Source organism: Bombus pyrosoma, linkage group LG5, assembly GCF_014825855.1.
Source record: "Bombus pyrosoma isolate SC7728 linkage group LG5, ASM1482585v1, whole genome shotgun sequence".
Taxonomy (NCBI): Eukaryota; Metazoa; Arthropoda; class Insecta; order Hymenoptera; family Apidae; genus Bombus; species Bombus pyrosoma.
Window position 1 is genome coordinate 9,819,783 of NC_057774.1, and position 24,217 is coordinate 9,843,999.

General features: G+C 43.8%; 1 protein-coding gene across 1 annotated transcript in view; it reads left to right on the forward strand.

Moving 5' to 3' along the window:
• LOC122567527 overlaps positions 1–23,974 on the forward strand; it is a 125,882-nt gene extending 101,908 nt beyond the window's left edge. The window contains exon 5 of the mRNA XM_043726160.1: positions 23,377–23,974. The gene's annotated coding sequence lies outside the window, so the exon portion shown is untranslated. The remainder of the gene's footprint in view (positions 1–23,376) is intronic.
• Positions 23,975–24,217: the final 243 nt, after the last annotated feature.

Below are 24,217 nucleotides of genomic sequence, written 5' to 3' on the forward strand. Positions count from 1 at the left end.
TACCTTCGCAATTATAGATAACAAATGGTTTGTTTGGTGGTCGGCACGTTTTTCGGGGATGGACCAACACGAACGTAGCAGGCGTACACCGTCGTTTTGTTCCCTACAAACTTGGGAATGACGGAAAAAGGGGGACACGGCGCGGCGGCGGCGGCGGCGGCGGCCCACGCGCAATAATGCTGGCCTGGAAAAGCTGAAAAAGAGGGCCAGAAGGGCAACCATTACTTCCGACGTTTCGCGTCCAAACGATCGCCATTTGTCTCGTCGCAGCCGGTATTATGCAAAGAGCCCTCTGCCATTCGGTGACTCGGCTCGTACTGCTAGTGAAAGTTATAAACAAACGGCATGCCTCCGTTTTTCTTTTCCTGTTCCTCTTTCGCCATCCTCGTCCTGTCATTCTCCATCTATTCCTCTCTCTCTCTCTTTCTCTCTCGCGCGCGCGTAGCCGCCACCAAACCGGAATACGTCGGTGACGTACTGCGAAAACAAGGTCAACTTTCATCCCCCGAATTTATGAATGTTTGAGAATTTTTCGTCCGCCAGTGCGGGAATTTGTGGCCGGCGTTCAGCCCAAGAATTATAATCGTGCCGGCATCACGTCCACACCGTAGAATTATGCAAATTCTTGGCTGCTCCAGAGATGAATGAGTTGGATTAAAAAGAATACGAGGTAGGCTGGCTATGACGTGTTCTTTGGTTTGTCATAGTAGAATGCTTTTAGAATAGTTTCTGAAGTATTTATGTGTACTGCGATATTGGGATATTGGGATATTGGAGATCGAGGTTCTGGCAGTTTGAAGGAAATTGGACAGAGATGCTATGTTGTAGGTGTTCGTGATGGAATTTTCAAAGCTATAGGGTGTACTTCTGTTCGTACCTTTCGCTAGCTACCAGCCAGCGAAATACGAACGTGATCGTATGGAAACGCGGGTCAAGAGGTGACCAGATGAAGGCGAAGACAATGTATACCCCCAGTGCTGCTGGACAGAGACATCACAACGTCTGGAACGTGAGTATTCTCCGCGGAGGATCTTGGAGATACCTTCAATCACGATTTATCGTCTCCGATATGTTCTACCCTTTGGACTTTGTATGATTTCTAACCTAAAATATACATAAAGATTCTACAGAAAATTCTACAGAAATTTTATTAAAGTATGGATAATAAAATATAGTTGGAAATAAGAACAGAAATGGTATGTTATAAAGAAGTTATATTTCAAAGATTCCACGTTGGATTCTCGGACGAAATTTCTATTGTTTTCGAGAAACGACGATCGTTGGTGTTCCTCGCCGAGTGGACGTATAAAACGTGCTGCAGGAACCGCAGTAGTGAGTCGGGTTACGTGGTAGACGATGGTCGATCCGACGGCCATTAGCTCTGGGTAAACAGAGCCATACTTTATTCGAGGGGCGTCACTCTTCCTCCAACGCGGTTCCGCTCCTTTTTGCCCCGAAACTCGTAATGTTCTGTGTCAGAAATACGCTGGAGATCGGAACGGCAACGGTGTTCGTTTTCGCGTTTAAACGCAAAAAAACGCAACCCCTTCTCGGTTTCCTCTCTATCATCCGTAAGGAAGTATCTCTTCCTTCGCGTCGATCGTGCTTCTTGCCGTTCTCCTCTTTGTTCCTGGCCATCGAACAACTTAGGCCCATCCCTGGTACTATTACTTTCGAAGAAACGAAAAATTTAGGTCGATCATTGCAGAAAATTTATCTTATGAATCGAAGCAAAGAAGTTTCGTTAAGTCGATCAAATTTTCTTTTTTAAGCAATTCTGATCGATATTCTAGTTTGTAGGTCTTCCGGGTTGTAGGCAAATTTTTATTCATAAAATATAAAATGGAATAATAGACATACTTAATAATACGATGACAGGTTTCCCCGAATACGGCTGGAATTTTCTTATTTCTCACAGGGCATATAAGGACAGGATACATAATCCTGAAATTTATAGTCAAATTTCCACGTGACACCATGCATCTCAGTTCATTCGCGCATTCTTCATATCACTTCTCATCGCACACAATCAATCACATTTCAGACCGATACTTCTAAAATATTTGTTCGATTCTTAATTCATGTAATTATGAAAACATGTTTCTCGAATATCAAGAATATTTTTAAAAATCTGACTCCTTTTTACTCGGAATTTTAAGAATTATCATCATCATAGCATCAAAGTTAATTCAATCCACAAATTGTGTCCTCCATGATTCACTCACTCGTAAACATCTTCGTCCTCCTTCTCTCTCTCTCTCTCTCTCCTTCTCTTCCCTCCTCCTCCTCCTCCTCCTCGTCTTCCTCTGCCACTTTCTCTGTTCCGTGGCAACTCCTTGACTTGTAAATAAAATATCGTAGTCACGAGGAAAAAAAAGCGTCATGTAACAAGATACAAGCGTCATCGGATGACGGCGTCCGCGTCTGCACGGAAACGGAGGCCGGAGGATCGAGAAATACACCAGGAGCGGAAGCACCGCAGACGGCGGCGTCGGCGAGACATGGCGAACAGTCAGACGAGAGCGTCGATCGAAGAAACGACCTTGTCGATCCACGACATGCAGACCGCGTCTTCCCTTTCGCGGAAACTCGTGGCACGCGAGGAGACGGATTTTACGAGGAGGCGGACAAAGTAACGCGCGCAGGTTAATTGCCGGGAAGGGCAACGCACGGATAATGGCCGAATAGCAGGACGGCAACGCGTCGAACTTTCTTCGAGGGCGCCTTCTCATTGCGATCACGTGCCTCCGTGCCTTTGCTCGTCGCGTCTGATTATTTTGTTGCATCCTTTTCGCCATACCACGCAATCGAAGATCGGACGAGTTATGATTTGGGAATAGGCAAATAAAGTTTTGCTTGTGTGAGTTGTTTTTTAAAGAGATTGCGTAACACGTTCTAATTGTTTGTTCGATTGATGGTACGATTAGTCAGGAATTTTAGTTTCGATTGGTTAGAAGAATTAGTGACGAGGGTATGTTCCTTTCTCGCAGTTTAACTGTCAGTAGATTTAGTGCGCGTTAATCAGACATAGATGCATAAATCGCTGACAAGTTGATCGATTCATCACAGGCATTGTTTTTTCTTTTCAATTTTTACTGAGAACTTGTGATTATTTATGCTATCTCTTCGTAACAGGTAAATTTATGAAAACTTGTTTGTTAATTAACGAAATGGGCAATTTCATAGCAAGTGTATTTGATTGAATCTTATACTTAATTCGTATAAAAATGATGCTAGAATTATACAATTCGCACTATCGAAAATATGTGGTTCACATACCAGCAATCGACCAACAATTAATACTTCATTCGACTTTGTGTTAATATTTCTAATTGTAACAAATATATCAAGAATCTGTAAGATTTGTATCTCATCTTCGTAACTCACCATCGCATCCACTGAAGTTTAACCGAAACCAAAAAATTGAATCTCAACCATCATCTCCACAACACCTCATCTCTACATCATCCGAAAACACTTTAGACCATCAACAAGCGAGACGACCCAACGCCACGATCCCTGCAGAAACCCCATTATTCCCAGAGGCCTGTGGTATCTCGTGCACGGTACGCGCCACCCCCTCGAGCGAGGTTCCGTTGAATCTGTCGGAAAGTGGCTCGTCGATACGTCTTTTCGCGGGGGAAGCCAGTCACCGGGATGGCGATTCACGTCGAAAGCTCCAGCAGGGGATAAGGTGGCCGTGGGCCAGGGCCGTTTAACCGGCGATAAATCCCGGCGTTGGGCTTGGAACAGCCCTGCGGCAGATTCGCGGCGGGGAAATATAAAAAGTCGATTCCGCGGCCGAGCGAACGAGTTCTCCAGGTATCGGGGGACCCCGAAGAAACCCCGAGCAAAGGGGGGAAAAAGGAGGACGGCGAAATGGCGGTGAAGTGGACAGGGAGACGATGGAAAGAGGAAACGAGTGAAAGACGAGGAGGAGGAGAAGAAGAAGAAGAAGAAGAAGAACAGGAGGAGCATGGAACAGGGACAGTTTGTGCGCGACTCGAAGACGAGAGGAAAAGAAAAGGACCAGGCCTCGAGGATAAGGAATACGCTTAGTGGAGAACGGGGCCACAGGAGAGGAGGGGAGGGTTCGTTAAATATACGAGTGTATTGAAATTCCGCTTGGAGACGGAGCGCGATGGGACCCGGTCGTTGTGGAAGGACAAGATCGCATGACGGCTCGAGGGCTTGGGAGCCTCCCGCTGTTTTGAATACGATCCACCGTCCGTAAGTCCTCGTGTTTGCCGCGTTGTGTGCAAGCGAACCGCCCGTACACACACCGGGTCCGTCCTACCACGGAGACGACAACGACCCGACGCGACTCTCCGCCACGCATACCGTCGTCCACTCTAATTTGAATGTAACAACGTTCCGTTCGCCCGCAATCCGATACCATCTCCGAGAGTATCTCTCTCTCCCTCTCTCTATCTCTCTCTCTCTCCCACCCCAGGCTACGACGAGTACCTTCCCTTCGCAGCAAGATTCTCCCTCTACCTTTCCTTCTCTCTCCATGCCTTCCTTCTACAGCTCGCGGTGTCCTCTTGCTGCATCCGCCGCTAGGATCGCGGACAAAGAGTATCATTACTGGATCAACGATGGTTCCGTGCTTGGAAAGGTATCGATGCCGTGGCCGATCCGTAGTCGGTGATCGTTCCTTGGTGCGAAATTACGAAGGGGATGATTTTTTATGCGATTGAGGGGACGGTAGTGTAATTTGATTCGTATGGAAATTGTTAAAGTGTCGGTCATATCGATTACACGTTAATCCTCACGTAATATAGTTGGTTCATAATCGACGATGACAATTTCTTTTTTTAGATTTTTTGGAAACTTAGGACGATACAAATAAGAAAATTAAGCTGGAATATAAACGTCTCAGTTTACCGGAAGTACCAAAGATTAAGTAACGTAACCCAAATTCTTCGCTTATAACGAAACAGACATACTAATTGAGAGGTAACATCAGTTCATGGGTACTCGTAATAATTCACTTCTCGCGATATTTTTGCTAAATCAATCTTCATAAACATCTCGTGGTACATTTGCTCGGCGAGCAACCGATTTATTCCCATTTCGTTTATCCTTACAAGCTGTTCCTGTTATTCCCGAAGCCTGTAAAATGAACACGTGAAATTATACAAGCAAAAACGAATCGAAAGTACCATCTGCAAGATACAAACGTCATTCCGTAACGGCAGAAACAAAACAGGCAATCGTCTGTTTAATACAAGCCTCGGAGCATCTAAATAAAACGCGTGTAATGCCCGAGCTTACCGTCTCCCCGTACGGGTATAATATCCGATTACAGCGTACAAATACGACAGGTACCGAATTAAATGCACGTCGATTGTGTCAAGCAGGCCGTCTGTGCGAGCGTTGCACGAATTTACCGTAATGTTGCCTGCAGCGATTCATGTCAGCCGTTCAATCGGGCCGACAGTCTTCGTTTCTCTCGTAGTGCTGCTGCTACGTATCCCCGAAGCACCACGGGGAAAAAAGACGAGCAACGGATGATGAAAAGGGTGAAACGCCTCCCCGCCGGGGCTCGATCGTTCATGACAATATTCGGTTACACATGGTCCCGTGTCGCCTGGCGAATACGTTGTTGTTTCCCGTTGCGATGGAAAATTACCTGGAGCGTTGTACGTCACCTGCCTCGTCCTTTTTCATTCCTGCCAGCCGATCGGTCGAGCCCAATAGACATGCGTGTTCTCAAAACGTCGGCTGAGCGTGAAAATTCCAGTTTATTTTTCGCCCTATTTCGATACGAAGTGACAGATAAACGCTCCAATTCGTATAGACAGGTATAAACGGTGTAACGCGATTAAAAGTTAACGTAAATGAAGCGAAAGAAATTGAAGATTAATCGATACCGATATATCTTGCCCGTGGAATTATTCCAACGCTATTCACGCAAACTCTCGACTAGTATCCTTACGTTCTAAGCGGCCACGATAGTTTGGAGCAAACTTACTTTCGATTTTGCGATATTTTAATTTTTCTATATCTCATACGATAAATTCCATTTTGTATGGGTATATACGATGGTTTTTGTTACACGCAAAATTAAATAATTTCATCTACATTTTGATGGATCATTTACTATTCAAGGATACGAATAAAGGATGAAGAAAAGCTTCTTCTAGTTTATGTTCTACGTAATAAATTCGATTGATGACGCAGAATAGAAGCTACGAAATGAGATGTCCTAAGATGGAACAACTCCGTTTAAACTATTATGGATCGCCTACAATTTAACAACACCGATTAAGGATTAAGACAACTTCCTTCAATTTCATGCACAGGAACGTACAAGTTACATCTTCTAACGCTGTTATCATTCAAATTAGCGGCTGTCATCTGCTGTCAGTTTGTGAACCACTGTCCCAAACTACACGCGGATCCTCTCCGCCCGACAAATACGAAAAAATTCGAAAGAGCAGCAGAAACACGGATTGTTTACACGATCGGGCAGCCGGACCGGTGTTTGGTTATATTACATGCAGAGTGCGCGATGACGGGGACGTGTCTCTGGATGATTGACGGACGACGGTGCACCATGTCGCATCGCAATGCAGGACGTCGCCTGGCTTCCCGGTAGCCGCATGACGCGAATCCGCAAGTTCTGCTGTGTCTGTGCGTGCCCAGAACGGGAGAAAGAATGGGAGAAAGATCGCGTTGAGGTGAGAGTGCGCCGGACACAGCGTGCAACAAGGGAGAAACGAACGAAGAAAAGGGAGATCCATCGTGAACGATTGCGAATGCGTGGATGGTTCGGTTCGCGCCGAGGCAAGGACGATCCCTTATCTTCGGATGGCTCCTCTTCTACGAACTCAAGGGCTCCGCGCCAAATTACTATAAATAGGCGCTAATCGATGCGGTGGGAAAAACGAACGGACGTGGATCGAATACCAGTCATCTTCGTCGAAGATGGAACCATGACTCGCGCTTCAGCAATGAGAGGATTTTGGTGACTTCACTTTCTCGTGATGTCAGATTTGGATTATCGTCGACTCGTAGGAATTATTCTTTATACCGTTATCGATGGAATGAAATGTATTAACAACGATATCTGCGGAGTAAAGAAAATCGAGTTTCTTAATCGCAAAAATGATTTAGAAGCAGTCCATATTTGATCAGAGAAACAATCACGAACTTCGTTGAACGTATGCGAGAGTTTATAGGGCACAGTGAATCTTTCCAGCGAATACATGAGCCAGTTAGAAGTCAACCTGATCAACTGTGTGGATGGATTTTGCTTAACACATGGAAGAATTCATATCATTGAACAAGTTTAAGAACGTTAGACCGCGCAGGAAGAAGTGTCTGCTCGTGATTAAAACAAACTATTCTGTAAGAGGATATTCAAAGTATTCTAGAACGATTCGTTTATTGAAACCCTGTTACTTTATTTTCCAATGTTACAAATAGCATTTATATTGATTCATCAAGATACGAAACGATATTTTAAATGAAGCATACATGAGACACGATACATAGTAGATTCCCCGTGACCGCCAATAATTCCGTGGCAAACGCAACATGTTAGCTCGGCCATAGTAGACCGAAAACGGTCTGGTTCGTGGCATCGTTCGCGGGAGACACAACAATTGCCCCGATAAATCTATACCGACGATAGGAATCTTCCGGCCGGCTGGACCGTTGGTGGGCTGAATATAAACCGTGACATATTCCTTTCCGCCGATGGAGAACGTCGACGTCTACCGTTAATTAGTTCCTGACAAGAGAGCCGTTTCCCCCCTGTTACCTACACCCTCGTGCCACCCGATCTGACTCCCCACCACCACCACTCCACCAGGTTCCCCGTGTGTCTGGAATCGCTTTTTTGTCGTTATAAAGTAACCGAACGTACGTACGTCAAGCGACGCCACTAGACAGGGAGAAAAGGCCAGTCGATTGGTAAATGGAAAATACGTAATCCGGCCGACGGGTCCGCGGACAGCCGAGGACAGGCTTCAGAAAATGAGTTTGCCAGCAGCCTCGCATCGCTGCGTGTAACATCAAAGAAGTCCAGCCTCGTTCGTTGGACGTGCACGTCGTCCATACGGCTGTTTCACGTATACACGAACGGACATAGAAAAATGTGTGTATGTGTGTGCGTGTGCATTGGAGGATCAGTGGATCGGTGTCGATTGGGACCGGATTCTGGCATCGGTGTGTCCATTCTTTGTCTCGAGAATAATAATTATCACGTCCGTTTGGCGATTCTTTTGCGGCGACGATATGTAGTATCGTGAGCCACGTGTTCGTTTGGCTAGGCAGGCAAATTAAAATCGGTATCGGGCACGGCGATATTTCACAGGCCGATTGCATTACAACGACGACACTTGTGATTGGTTGTCACCCGGGCCTTTGTGTATTTTTTAAACGGCCGATGCGACTACGCTTTAATCGTCCGCGGCTCGTGTTGTTTCTCGTTTCAGAATGCCCGATCATGACTGTCCTTTTCTACTGCGCGTCGACCGCGCTCCGCCGCGCTGACTTTTCCTCGATACATGGAACGAATGTTGTTTCCTATCCTCGTGTCGGGTAATTGGTTATTAATTATGATTGAGGAGATCGAATGGTGAACGACGTTGTCAAAAGTGACAAAAGTGAAGCAAGATCATAGAGAGGCATTCATTGCAGATATATTTTTAGGAATCATTTTAGGATTTGAATATTCTGATTTGCAATGTTTTTGCGTTAAATATTACGCAATAAAATACATTTGTAGGTTCTCCATGATAATTAAGGTCGCGCGAAAAGTTCACTAATCACATTCGAGTTCGATTGTCAAATTAATATTCGATTCCGATGGAGGTCGAAGGCGCATTAATGTCGAGACGTATAATTGCTTAAAAAAACACTCTTGACATGCTTTTAAAGTTATTATTCCGCGAAGATCCAGTCTCTCTTGTCAAAAGTTTCTGCTTCGTAGACGTAAATTAGTTTTCGATGGACACTTGGGTCTGAATTTAACGTCATGAATTTTACTGTATCTGTCGACGATAACGACAATTTCCTCGATTCTGACAATACTATCCTACATAATAGATAAATGACAGCTAAGACATTCCAAGATGTAAAATTCAACGTATAGAGGAACAATGGAGATTCATCTTCTTCTTTGATCCAGGACGATTCTAAGAAATATTATATTGATATTTCTCTGGAAATAAAGACATTCGTACGTTAATTTGTAGGATATAAAACACGAAGACGATTGAATATGGTTTCGGGTGAAAACACGGATTGCCTTGCAAACAGGTTAAAAACATTCGATACAGCTGGAGAAATCCTATACGGACGACGAGATTCTTAGATTAGATGAATCACCTTCGACCGAAAGAGCCGAGCCTCACGGAGATAGAATTCCCGGTTGAAGAATTTTAAACCCGCTCATTTAAGAAGGAATGCTTCTGTTACGAAATCAACTTTATCTACGTATCCAATCAATTGAATAATCTTCTGTCGACGACTTATCAAATCGTAATTTCTTTGAAACACAATCTCCATTTATCTCTGACAAAAGTATAGATAGAAAATTTAGATAGAAAATTTCTAGATAAAACGCCTTATGCCTCTAGTCGCAGTGATTTAGCGTAGATGGAAAATTAAGATAGGAAATATTTAAACAGAGAATTTCTTTACCACAGTCGTACTCAAAACTGTTAATTTTACAAGAAGAAGAATCCAAGATTTCTTGGCGGAAATCAGATGCACAGACGATGGAAACTTGGCGGAGTTAACCGAGCAGAACGTATAACGTTACCGGAGCTGAGGAAAATACAACGTGGACGAGTTTCTTGAGGATCTCGCGTATGGAATACGTAAAGGCTTGGCTATTGGAGAACATTTATTTTCCGGTCGAACGTAAATTTGTTTAGGGGTGGACATCTAAGGGACGAGTGGTGGCGAACAGTTCGCCGTTACGGAACATTTGCCGCGAAAAGTGCTTTCAACGTAGCCGCGTCTTCGGTCGCCTTTCACTTCCGGTGATCCTGAATTTCGGCGGCGTCACGCTACGAGAAAGAGCTCGCGTTTCCCGTAGATAGTTCCGCGATATTTTTCACCGAGCCGGCTGAAACGAATCTGAACAGAGTGGAATGTCGTATCGGGAAACGATATCCGACGTTATTGTAGAAGCTTCGTGGGGGCAGCCATCAACGAGGCTTTTTGATATTTGTTAAAAGCCATTTCGCGAAAGATCTATTACGGAAAATAATCTTCTTGTTGGTGAGTTTCAATAGCATGAATTTTGTTGTGCGGTTTACAATCCACGTGTAGGACAGTTATAAACTATCCATAAGAATAATAATTAATTCAGAATCAAAACGATGCTGAACGATAATATCACAAGCAGTAACTGTTATTTTTCTACGATTCTACTACGATTATTTATTAAATTTATAGGGTGAGCATGGTCCTACGACGGAACCTCCATATACCACGCTGTACATTTTCATTTTAGTTAATTCAGGAACTGTGTTAGGAACGACTTTACAAAAAGAATACTTTAAAGATAGAAAGAGATATTCGGAGCTACCGTAGTGGAGTTCCTTAAAGTTCTGTTAATTTGCATGAACATTATAGTATCCTAAATGGAACCAAAGGTGTGCAGTAATAAAAATATCCGTGAATCTGAAGCTGTAACAAGTGTTTCACGAATATCAAAGATATACAAGTATGTAGTAATTCCAATGGATTTAGAGGTGCACTAGCTACAGCCGTTTGCAGATCATAGCTATTTATTAACAGAGTTTCACTTATTGAGAAACGACGAATAAACAGTTCAAAATCCACTGAATTAAAGATCATAATTATATGAGAATTATTATTTGGAAAATATCATTTTCGGGAGTGGACATCTATTTTATTAGATCATGTAACTGCAAAATCTATCTTCAATGGATCCGCATACCAAATATATTACCGTATATTCTATCAAAACTTCGTGTCGACATAAACATAATCTAACATCATTCGCCGGTACGAGTAGATCATAGGCAACTAAAAGACCGGTCCCGCCGGCAATTTTATCAATCAGAAATCCATAAGGTCACCGTCGTGGGTTACGATATAATAAAACGAAGCATCCTGACGGACCACAAGCCGGTACCGTATTTATATGGGGCTCTCTGTCGTGTGGCCTCACGTATGGTGCACAGGCGTGTCCAACCATAGACAAGGTAAGAAGTAAGGGCGAGTCGTAAAACTTGGCCATCCGGGCGACATAAGTTCACGGTGTAACGTGACACGTGAACGAGAATCTCGCGTCTTCGATGACGACCACGGTTTCGAGCTTCTCTCCGACCCTTGTGAGACGCTTTTAGATCCGAGTACTCTTCTCCGACGCGAGCACCGCCATGGTAACGTCGCGGGTCGCTTTTATGAGCGCATCATCCGGATTTGTGCTTACTTAGGAACCGCTACCGTGCGCTGCCAGTCTGACCGTCTATGGGAATAGAGATCTTAAACGATGCTCGTTCGTGAGAGACCGAAATGGTCGTCTTTATCGTCACGATTATGATTTATCTCTCCTCCTATTGCGTGAAGTATCTCTTCCGGAGATTGTCGTATGGTAATATGTGATGTAGAGTCGAGCCTCGAGTTGAATTCAAATAACTTCCAGTCACTTGTCAAGCTTCTTCAATTCAAATTTTTATTGCAAAGTGCCTCCTCTGAGGATTATCGTACGGTAACGAGCGATATAGAGTGATGTTTTGGGTGGAATTCGAGTAATTTCAGATTAAATTACTCGTTAAATCTTTTTAAGTTAATTTTCTATGGCGTAAAGTGTGTTTTATGGAAGTTATCGAATAGTATAATAAGCGGATTCGGATCACTCAAGTCGTATGAATTCGAGTAGTTTACTTTCAAGTTTGCCTTTATACAAACCAAGTTACTTGAGTGATTTGAATTCGTGTCGCCTAACTTTAGATCGCCTAGAATGAAGTATACTTCAAAGATCAAAATTTGTTTTTGCGAAACTAGTATGAGCAAGCAGAAATAATATTTCGTTACTTACCAATCCTCGTTTCTTTCGAGTCAAGAAATAGTTGAAAGAATATCAACTTTGTCTGAAACTTAGAAGAAACTTAAAACTTCGAGTTAACAAATTGATATTAGTAAAATAATTTCAAGAGGTTTGAAGTCAAGTGACTCGAGCAATGAGAACTAACACAGAAACTTGTAAGGATGTTTGAACTTGGATAACTTGATTCACATAATCGAGACAACGAGAAAGTTATGGTACGAAGGATATTTGTTGAATATTTAACGAAATAGATCAAGCAAGCATACGACTTTTTCATAAATCAACTACGAATGAATAGAAGGATCCTCGAGCATTCTTCTCGGAAAAATATTATCCGAAAGAAATAAATTGACAGTGGATATAACAGGGATGAGACACGCGCGATTTATCCGAGTGGCAATATCAAAGAAAAAGAGGAGAATCCCGCGCAGATGTATCTCTCGCGGAAATAATAACCATGGCGTTATCGTGTTTTTATCGCGCATCGACGCGCTCATCTTCAGCCAATAAAAACTCCGCCGAGTCCCGTTCTATTAATCAACATGGTCACGCCCGGTTCCGGTCCGGTCGTTTTCCATAAAAACTTATCGCACGGTACGTAACGTTTGTTAAGTGATATCCGAGCAGCCTGTGGCACAATGCACGCCGTGTAATATTTCCGCCCCGTGCCAAACGCAATCCGCGCGCAGTAAACATTCATCGGGTGTTGTGAATCCGGCTAGAGGAAGCCTTGGCGAATTGATGGATTCTGAACGGGCTAGCTAGACGGAATTCCGAAATTATAGATTGTCGATTAGATATCACTTTGAATCGACAATTGTCCGGGTAAATTGTAATTTTTTACTGCTCTAGGCGTTATCTCTTAATCAGTCGATTTTCTTAATTTGCTTTATTTCCTCCGCGTTATTTTGTCTTTATTTTTGTCGTATTACGACACGATAAAATTTAAAAAACTAACTGTTGCGACAATAATGACAATTTTTCGCATAGAGTTTGCGGCAATAAAACTAAACTCCGTGCCACTTAATAGCGTAAACGCAAATATTTAAACAAATCCACGAATTTACACCTACGCGGAATAGATGAACAAATTCCAATCGCGATATTTCACATTTCGTTCGCCATCGTTTCACCGAAATTGCCCGCAGAAAAAAAAAGGAGAACAAAGCAGGGAAAAATCTCACGGACTGAACGAACGTGGAAACAAACTCAAATTTTCTATCAAACCGTGAAATCAAAAATACTCGGACGGCAAGTGCTGGCCGGAAACGAGTCGGCAATCATTTAACCCTGGCCCCACGGGTTCCCGTGGGCTAAAGCGGCCGGGTGTATCTGCAAATAAGGTATCGATGGCAACCGGTTGGCCTCGGCACGGCGATCGTTCGGTTATTCGGTGGCGTGCTGCAAATTTTGCATTTGTCCGGAATCCCTTCCGGCCTTTTTACGCGGCCAGCGCGGGATAGCGAAGAGCGAACGAGCGAGCGAGCGCGAACGCGTAACGGCACCCATAGGTACACACACGTCGCCGATTATACGGCGACGCCCCGAAATCGCAGGTCGGTCATTAATTTCGACGCATAAAAATCAATGAACAGCCCATAAACAACGCCGCCCGGTGTACGCGCTCTCCCATTTTCCAATTTGCAATTGCGAATCGCGTTTTTAATTATAACGAACACAATGGCAGCCATGCACCGAACGGCACACCATCCCCTACCCTCGCGCAGAACTCGTTCTACCCCTCCCGAACCAGCGTGGTTTCAGCGATTTTTCGCCGTCTCTTTCGCTCCGTTTCGTTCCGTTCCGTTCTCCACCGTTTCCGTCTCTTTTCACCGATCTTTCCATTTCCCTCGTTCCCTCTGTCCCCTCTATCTGTCTCTCTTGTTCGCTCACGGCACAAAACGACGCGACCGGGAATGACATCCGGCTGGTCTGTCCCACCCCCCCGCCAATCCCCGACACATCCCTTCGTTACCCAGCGAGATATTCCGTTTTCACGATAATTATTGTCGTTCGATTTCTCTCTGATTCTATCCTTCTCCGTTCCTCCGCGCTATTTTCTGCGGATCTTCTCTGTTTGTTTCCATCCCCGCGCCCCTCCCGCCGATTTTCCAGCCTCCCACCAGCGAGATTCGTGTACCAAAAATCGCAGCCAACGCGCGATAACCGTTCGTCCGTCGCAACGGCAAACATTTTACGCGTTGATGTTCTCCGCCCTTTTCCTTTTTTTTCCCGTCCTTTTTTTTGGCGCACGTTTTGTCCTCCTTTTTTCTCCTTTCCGTTTTGTTTCCTCTTTTTCCCCACTTTTTTTTGTTTTGCTGTTCGATTGTTTGTTTGTTCGGTCTGTTCTCGTCGAACCGCGCAGCTTTTTTTTTTGATCCTACGTCCCGGCCACCCCCTCGCGATCGCTCTCTTCTACCCCATTCCGAAGCGTTTTTACGAGCCGTAAGTGTTTCGAACGCGGACGCAGAGTGAATTTTACAGTCCGGTAATTTTTCTGATAATGTCTGACGATTAATTCCGGACCCCTTCAAAGCGCTTTTTTCTCCCGCGTTTCACCCCCGTGGAAAACACCATACTTTCCGAAAAACGATCGTCGTCGTTTCGACGACGAAATCACCGCCGTAGTTCCACGTCGATTCCGTCCTGCTCTTGTTCCTCTCGTTCTTCGACATCTCGAATTCAATATATCCACCTGTATATAACGTATATATTGCACACATACTATAATCGTATCTTCGCGCGACGTTGATGATCGGTTTTGCTTCGTGTCGGCAACAAACGACACCGCGTGCTTCGCCGAGATTCTTGGAAAACTCACGGAAAATCGCGAAACCATTAATGACACGCACTGACGTCTATTCGAACGTATTATCGGCTGGCAATTGTTCGGTAATACGTTGCGCATTTTATATTCTACATACGTCATACGCATCAGCGAGCGCGGAAATTTCAACGGTGCCACCACCCAGCCCGAGGGGTTGCACACAGCGTCATGACGGGGGTGGCAGCAGGACGCGGGCGGGGAGGGCGCGCACCGGTGGACGGAAAAGCGAATCAGCTTTCAAATAAAAACGTCGAATTCACACGCGCGGCCGCGTCGAATGCATCCTCTATAATTTAAAACGGCTACCGTGAGCGTTGAAGCATCAAATAAAAACAATCGCGTCGCGGGGATATGATGTAATGAACGATATCGGATTTTCAGCTAATTTTTAATCGCACCGCTGCGCCCTCGTTGGGACCGGCCGCGGCGCGCAGGCAGTGGCTGGAAAAACGCAGGTTTTGCCCGGGCTTTCTCCGATCGGTTCGAACGTTGAATTTACATCGAGCTTCGAACTCGTCCTCGGCTTTGTTTAAATATTTATGAAATTCTTTGTCCCGACCGACTGATAATTCTTGCAAACCGTTCGAGTTTCATCCCCTTTCTGTACCGCGTATTATCGTGTAAATTTCTTTAATGTATATCCCCCCATTGTTCCCGATATCGCGAAATCGATTGTCGATGGACGAGTAAATTTTTCCGCAAAAACGCGGCAAAGACAATTAAACTTTTTTATAGGTTTAGCCGTATATTAAACTCTACGTAGCTGTTAATGAAATAGATACGAATTAATATACGTAGATTATGCAGTGTCATCTTCTCTAACAAAGTGCACAGAGCTGGACGAGAAACAAGAGCACGATGCCCTCTGGACGAGGAAAGGAAAAACAGAAAAACGAAAAATCGCGAAACGTCGTGGCATCGAGCTTTGATAGAAAATATCTGGAAAGAACAGTAAGAGGCTTTTCCATTTTATTTCCTCTTTTTTCTCTGCGGCCATTCGAGGGGGACGCGGAATTGATTAGAGGGCGCGTAAACGTCGCGCGTAATTGACGGTGAAAGAGAGGAAAACACTCTTTAGGGTGTTGGCACGACTACTTCCGTGCGACGCAATAAAACAAAATACCGGCTCGCTTTTGTGCCGGCACGATGCTACGGGCTTACGCAGCCGTTAAGAGTTAACGACGTAACGATTATGTCGCCATCCGGGATAATCACTATCGCCACCGATACGAATCTTTATAACTTCAAACGCACCGGAAAACACGCTCCAGAGGCACGCCCCCGGGAGTGTTTCACGGTGAAAATGTACCAAATGTCCGTCAGTTTTCGCGATCTGCGGGCATTTTGCCGGAAACGAAATGCCATCTCCTCTTGCTTATTGCTAAAATAATTGCGAAGGGAAGAATACTTTATTCTTTGTACGACTATAATATTGGAAGAGCAATTCTGAACCTATTATATTTCACTTGGCTTTTAATTGAGTGGGGTTTAATTGGATGAAATTGATCGATCAACTTTACCGACGGTGAGATTACCTTGGTGAAATGTTAAAATAGTAACAATTACTGGACTAATAGAAATTTAATTGAACAAAAATATATATATAAAATACTTGAAGCAAACTCTAGGATGTAGAATTTAGATGGTGAAACGAATTTCTATTTCAGCCTCGCTTTTTTAGTTCTATTCGTTATTGACTTTTATTATTATTTTATATCGTTGTTAATCTTTTCAATATTAATCACTCGTCTTACTATTGGTACCAGAATTCAGAAATTTTCATCCTGAATTTCAACTTCCGTTCGATGATCAGGCTCACCTCTGGCTGATTCAATTAGATCTTGTATTAATTCATTGAAATTCTTAGGTTATCGCATACCAAATACATTTCTTCAACCAATAATACGTTCCCTCCTCCTCGTTGCCTGCAATTGCATTTGCCATCATTCTACTAAGTTTCCTACTATATTTTCATAAAACTCTCACCATAAAAAGTTGCACTATTTTAATCTCAATTTTCGAAGCCGAACCAAGTATTAAATAATAACGTAACAATGTTGAACACCTTTATGCAATATTTGCTGAAGAAATCATTTTCTTGAAAAATTCCGTGGACCCTCGCCGCTCTCAATGAACGTCCCTTAAAATCTTGAAGCAAAGCCTCTCAAGGAAAGCTTGAAAAGTCTGGAAAGAAAATCCTGAAAGCTATTCCTAAATTTTTCACTAACCATTTCCAAGCTTATCAGAAGCTCGCATGCTTCAGGCGGCGCCAGACTCTGCCAGATATTCGTAGAGCTATCAGCCGCCGATTACAGAGAGGAATCCCTGGACGTGAGCGGAACTGTTGACTTCTCATTTGTTTTCTATTTCTAGCGGCGATGTAACCGGTCTACGTAGCTACGTAGTGACTTTTCTTCGCCGGTATAGGTCGGCCAGAGAGGTATAAGGGTAATCCCGTGGGGTGCCCCGGAGGGAGTTTCATATAGAGGGCCGCCGCGGTGTGGCCTCATATATAAGGATTTATCACGGCTAAGTCTCCCGTATATTGCTACGTACCGAACCCTGCTTCTTCGTCCACGAGCTTCGCTATATTCTCTCTCGTTCTTCTCTTTGCTCTTGCCTTCGTCCGAGCTTCTCTGTTCGACCAGTCTAAACGCTAGATCTGCTGGCCTGTTCTTCGACCTGGTGCTCGGGCACCGAGTCATCTTCTGGCTCGTTTCTAGGCCGGTGATTTTCTACCTAGATTTTAATTTGATGTTTGATCTTGCTCGTTTTTAAAGTCGTTTCATTTTTAAACGGTAGAATGGAATTTTTATTGAGTAATTATTACGATAATTGAATTTAGAAGCTTCATGAATTAAATGAACAAAACAAACGATGGTATTATTATTTATGACGTCTGTTTGCAATTAATAGGCTCGTGAAAGTGAATCATTTGTCTTTTCAAGGAGTTGAATGCTGGTTATGTTTTTGGGCAATGGGTGTGAGAATTTCACAAAAGTAAGGCTGGTCAATGATAATGAAGTTATGTTCACTATATAGGGGGATTTTCGTTTAGGTGATTAAGAAAATATATGTGTGAAGTTTAGTGCGGATATTTGAGTTGCATTAAAAGCTTTTCCTCTATTTGTTGTATATATCGTAAAGAAAGGAACAGTTGTTACATTTACAAGCAATGAACATAAATAGGAAACCGGTTCACCATGCTATTAACAGGTACACCATAAAGAATAATAATGCGGCTCAGCTGACTCCTCGCGAACCTCATCAATCTGCGAGAAGTTTGAATTTCAGATGATAAATGCGTGGCTGTTCAAAAGAGTTTCGCTCTGCTGTTTCTTCCAGACTTTCCACTTCCAAGAGAACTTTTCTGCGAAAATGTGAATATCTCAAGAAAGTATTACAGTAAGATAAATGAAATTGTTTATAATAGACCGCCGTTATTTTTTCGCTTCTATTCGTCAAATCGTAAAATTCGTGTTATGCATGTACGTACATATACCAACATGGCCAATACTCACCTATTGGCACTTTACTTATCGCAGTCATTAATCTTCAGGAATTGAAGCTACAAAATGATATATCACATTCATCTTCATTGCCAATCGCTTACTATAAACAAATTTATTTAATCTCCTACTTATCTACAATCATTTTCCTAATTATCTATTACAAAGAAGTGTAATTTGCCTTTTACGTCGGCACATTTGACTAGTCGAAGATATTTGCATTTCCTATTTATCGACGGAGTCGACCTTAGTTCGCGTATCATTTAAATTTATTCGCCTCTGTTGCAAGAATCAATAACAGCATATGTTCCAATGTAGTTGCACAAAGATTATCGAATTAAAAATCTAGAATAATCGCTTACAAATGCGTTACAAAACTACCATTCGTCAAAAGTGGGAACACGCCCTCGGTTTGCAGACTACACGATTCCGAGGTCCACGGAACAGCACGCATCCAATTGGGAAAATAAAGTTATTTGGAAACCGCGGCGAGGGCGCATTAGGGGTTCGCCGCAAGTACGGGCCGATAAAACCTTTACGGGTAACCATGACCTCCTCGCGTTCGCGGGACGTCCCATGATGGCGCGCATTGGGATCTAGAACATCTCTGGTCTTTTCTTCTTTTTTTTCCCTTTTCTCCAGCCAGCCCGCAAAATATCTCCTCGCGCCGTTTATTCCGAATCAGATCCCAGGATCCACTCGTATGACGTCGCTTCCGTTCCCTCAGGGATTTCAACGTTTCGCCTCCTTTCCGCCTCTTCCGCCAAAGAGATCCGCTGTCCTCTTCAAGCTCGCTTATTCGCGCGTTCTTTCACGAGGGGAGGAAGCTTGTATCGTCCGGAAAAGTAGGGTAGGTTATCGAGAATTTTCCGCTGTTTTGGGACCGGAGTGGCACATCTCGCGGGGATAAAGGATACTTTCAGGATGTCGGTTTTTAGGCAACCATTGTGTTCCAACACATCATCGGGATACGAATGGGGTGAGAGAATGTGATGAGTCACTTTACCGTATCGTTGAACATTTCTTTTTTTTTTTTCTGTGAGAAATCGAAAGATGTTTGGAATTATTCCTATCGAAATAATATACACTTTCGTTCATATATAACTGCATGCTTATAATAATCGTTTAGGATAAGGACAAATAAACGTTGTAATTATAAAATGAAATTAATATATTAAAAAGGAAGCTGCAATATGTAACATTGTATTTTATGTCCGATTTAAGAAATTTATTTCAATGAAAATTACATCTGGGACTAATAAGCGTCTATTCACAAGAATTATGAATCGATAAACTCCAGAATCTTAAATATTCTACTGAATTATCGATCTAGTTACTCGGCACAGTAGGGCTGTGCCATTAATCTACAACAAACTATCAACATTTCTAAGAAGAAAGCGATATAACAATAATTTCACCTATCGGATGTATCCTTATTAAAATGCAATAAAATCGCCTTAAAAATAAAGAACAAACTACCTACATTAAAAACCCGTATAGAATTTGAATAAACCAAGTCGCTCTTCCTCTGAAAAGAAAAACCTTTTACCTATCCGGAACAAGAAACTCTTCCAATATCCGTTCTCTGGGTGGAACGGGATCGTCTGAACGTTTAAACGAAATAATCCGGCGGAAATTCCCTCCGTCATCCGGAGTTTAATCGCGTATAAGCGCGCGTTCCACGGCTCGTTCCGACAATTTCGGAATGTCTCGGCCGGTTGTGGCAGCCGACGGAATCGCGGAATTCCTCGTAGGTGCTGGGACCAGGATGTTTCGGCGGGCCGAACAGCGTCGTCGTCGTCGTCGTCGTCGTTCTCTCTTCGTCGCATCAACTCGCGCGGCCACGGCCTCGTTAGCGGCATACCTTATCGTTTGGAGCACGGGACCCAGCCGTTTGGAATGCGCAAACACCAGTCCGTTACTTGCCAGGGTCTCCCTGCGCCCTACCATATTAGACGGGATAGAAATGGTTGTCTCTCGTTTCGGCGAGTTTACACGAGAAGATTGACAATGGGGGAACGCGTGAATCATCCCAAGTTTCCGCGATTTATACGGCCGTGAATTCATTCCCCTGGATGGGTCTCGTATATTGGGACAAGTCGGTTTAGCTGCGACGAGAAATTGGTACTGAATGATTTAGTCGAACCACGCTACGTCCCTTGGGTCGTTTCGAACCTTAACGTGTTCTTTTTCGTCGTTAAAAAGTTCCTTAAATTTGAGGGAAATTTGAGAGATAGAAAAGTTGAACAACTTTTATATTTTGTCGTTTCAGTATGATATTACCGTTGAAATATTAAAGGTCTCTTTGTCTCCGTTGAAACGAACAAACGATCAGTTTTGGGAACCGTAACAACGGTAAGATTTTAATGTCGTTAAGAAAATACGAGGACAACGTCTGACCATGTATTGCCTAAAATCTCTGTTTCAAGCTACGAGACAGATATCTATAATCTGTAATTACTCGATGAATTTGATATTACGGTAACAAATAACTATTCCATGCGGGAATAAAATATTTCAAACGCCTGAGACGAATTAAACACGAAGTAAAATCGCCGTCGACGTAATGAAATCCAGGCTAGAAAAATCGACCTCGCCCGTGAACAGTTACCCGAAACGAATTTTATAATTCGCCTTACGTAGGAATTATCAACTTGAAAAGAAAGAAAAGAGAATGGGGGAGGGAAATAGGTGAAAATATTAACGATGGGACGTGCTGAAGAGGATGAAGTTACGACCTTGGGTAAGGTCGAATTGCCCTGCAACGGACGAAACATTTCCGTCCGAGCGTGTAAAGCGGCCTTTAGGCAGAAGCTGGGTTCTATCGCAGTTCGCGAATTCCGTCCTGTCATTTGTAACTGTCGGGCTGCTCATTACAATTCCCCATTCCTCGCCTCTGAACTAACCCCCTTCCCCAAAGCCCCGAGCGTCCCAACCCCTCTCCACGCTGCCCTCGAACGTCTCGTTTCTGCAGCGGAGGCAACGAAGGGTTCCGCCGTTTGTGCTTCCTCGCTTTCTCTCTCCTCGTCTCCTCCTCTGTCTCTCCTGCCCCTTTCTCCTGACGTTTATGCGCAAACGCAACCTATTTTGCCCCCGTGAAATCATCCCCGCGAAGGCGAAGAAGAAGAAGAACAGGCTAATAAAAATATTAATTTTTAATCGCTCGTTTAATCGTCTTTCATCCTGCTCGAGATCGAATCCTAATTTAACCGGTTCGACGAGCTGCAACCCTTTGTTCGTAGGGGTGAAAGGTTAGGATAAGGGGATTTTATTCTATCGAGCGCGGCAGTCGGCGTGACGAATAATGTTTGGAGGTAAGTTCGTCGCGATGGGGGATTTATTGCGGTCAAATATTGGCGCAAAATTTTGAAGGTTACACCGGCCCGCTGACATTCTCGTAAATTATAAATATACGAGCGTAACCGATAAATCCCGCGTTTATCCTGAACCCTGCAGATACATCAAAATCCCATCCGATGACTGTCGTGCATGCTACATCGATCAGGTTATCTCTTCGATAAACGTGTCTGGCTGTAGATCAAAACCGAAAGACCCTTATCTTTCTTGGATCGTCAAGAAGCTTCGAGTACAAATTCTTCCGCCCCTCGGAAGTGCGTAAAGCATCGACGAGAGTAAAGAAAAAGCCTGCAATGGTTCCATTCACGGGATACAATACACGGATCTTGAACGAGTCATCCCGGAAAAATATTCCTGACAAAATCGGGATGACTGCTCGACGTTCTTCTGTCTGCCATCCTCCAATTGGAATCGGCCACCCCCGACTTTGGATCGGCCATTTTCTTTATTACATTCCTTATTTCCTATCCACCAGCCTCTGTAACTGTAATACAAATTCCTATTGTGATTTATGTTGATATCAATGGCAACCCCTCGGTGTCGTGGCGTCCGCTGCTCTCACCCCTGCGTCCCCGTGTCGAAAGGACGCCCTCCACTCACCCTCCTCGTCCAGATATTATGCTTTATTGAATCAGAGTTGTCACTGTTATTGTTGCCTTCTCGCCGCTTTCCCCTGTCCCGCTCGCTTCTTCGACTCGTTCGTTCGTTTCATGGCTGCCAGACCAGACTCTCTCTCTCTCTCTCTCTCTTTCTCTCTCTCTCTGTCTGTCTATTTCTCTTAGGGTGGTTTGAAACCAGCCTGGGGTCTCTATGAATTTTATTAATAAAACAACATCGGCGAGCGGCGCCGACAAAGCGACGACTGACAGGCGTTACGCGTGTATCTCTGTTTGGAGCCGACGAGCGTGGAAAATTTGCGCGGCTCCCAACCCTCTCCGCGGAAAGGAAGCGCGTCCCGCCGTCGGATCCCGGTTTTCTAAAGCGGGACAAGCGCGAAGGCACCGCGCTACTTATCGTCCCCGAGGGCGGACTACCTTTGTGCCACGGTTTCAAGAACCGAGCGCAACATTGTCGGCTCGCTCGCACAAGCTAATAGCTAGTAACCCCGAGGAGACTGGTGATTTTTTTCTTCTCTGGTGATGAGTGACTGGGAAGTTCTGTGAAGACCGGGTTAACCTCGGCATTCTTCGTATTGTTTGGGTTCTTTAACCTTTCTATGGTACGATGATGCGACAAGGAACGTAACATTAATTATTCTATTCTAATTGTGGGTTAGGCTGATTTAGATTCAGGTAGTTGTTTTATAATTATTGCTACAGATTTAATAAGAAGTATGACGAGTAAGAATTCTGTACTTCACGCATCAGTGTAACAGTAACATTTGTCAGAGTGGACAAACGACAAATTCTTGCTGAGATCTTGAATTCACCAACAATGCAGATAGATAAAATGTTATGTTCTTCTCTTCCTACTATTGCTCTCCTTCCTTTCCTCGCTTCTTCTTTTTCACACCTTTTCCTTTGATTTTTGTATTTTCATCTCTTTCCTCTCTCCTCTTTTACTCTCCGTTCCTTTTTTATCGCCCCTTTCCTGATTTCAATCAATAAGGAATTTCTACTAAAATTCTGTTTTTGTCTCAGATGCATTAGCATTCAGTTCATGGAACCGGGACAATAAAGGAGAGCTGCTGGAGTATACGCGTGGGAAATATCGTCTCGATGGAATCAATGACCATGCATAGGCCACGTGAACCCCGAAGAATTCACGGTCCTCGGTAATAGAAGCAGGAAACCATACCTGCCGCGTCATTGGCCAACCATTCGCGCGCTTCGCTCCTCTGAATGGGATCTAAGAAGCAATACTGCCATTAGCGGCCGATTGAAACGGTGCTCGAACGCGGAAAGCGAGAGTTGGCAGAGAAGGAACGGGCCCAGAAAGGAAGAGGCCGAAACGAAAAGGGAACACGCGTACGTTTACACAGTACACACGGTAACTTGCGTCAGTGGCCCGCTATAAACGTGATTAATGGACACGAGTCGTTTACCATTCTGATACTCTTGCTGCAGTCAGAACAACAAAGTGTTCCTTCACCCACCGTCGACCTTCTCCCCCTTGTTCTTTCCACTCAACACCTCCACGACTGTCTGTCTTTTTCTGTCGAGTTCATCGTGCTTTTCAGAAGGGGACGCCTTTCATATTTTTGTGAATTTGGTTCGAGGAATAAATTTAGGAATAACGCTCGGGATTGCCAAGGATTGTGTTTTAGACATCTTGACGTTGATGGTAATTGATTATTAAAATAGTTGAGCCGATTATTAAACTAGTTAGTAGTACACATCTTGAATTTGGTTCTTATTTTTCGAACAATATTCGTATCGTAATATAGAATATTGTTTGAAAAAATAATTAGATAAATATAAATATACATAGACGTAAATAGAATAAACATAAGAGGACATATATTCGGCCTTCGAGATACAA